Below are 541 nucleotides of genomic sequence, written 5' to 3' on the forward strand. Positions count from 1 at the left end.
AGCGGGGTCCGGTTATGGCCAAGGGTAGAGCACGGCTGATTCATCGGCAATAGCATACTTTAGCTGGCTCTTGTAAAGTAAATACTAAAGTAACGAGTTAACACCATATACCATTAGAAAGGTAAGAAGATCAGGTGGAAAACATCAGGTAATCACAAGAGCGGGCAGGCACAGGAAGTTAAAACTAGAGGCGAGACAAGACAAAGAACGGACTTCAAAATAAAGCGGGAAAAAGAACATACAGACACTGAGGGGAACACAAGACAGGACCAACAACACTGGGACACAAACACAAGGAGGGCCATAAGGGAAAAATAATCCCAAACACAACCCCAAACCACAACAGCAATGTTAAAAAAACAGCTGTGAAAAATGGAGGAGCTGTTATTTTGCCTCTCTATGTTTAAATGTTAAATACCCTACATTTCATTTATTATGCTATTTTTATTCCTATTGTGGGCCTGTCATCATCAAGATCTGCTTGAATCGTCATGGTGCCCTGTATATTTTACGAGGACGGGGCTTCATTAAAGTCTATGGG

The sequence above is a fragment of the Etheostoma spectabile genome, chromosome 4, assembly GCF_008692095.1.
Source record: "Etheostoma spectabile isolate EspeVRDwgs_2016 chromosome 4, UIUC_Espe_1.0, whole genome shotgun sequence".
Lineage (NCBI taxonomy): Eukaryota > Metazoa > Chordata > Actinopteri > Perciformes > Percidae > Etheostoma > Etheostoma spectabile.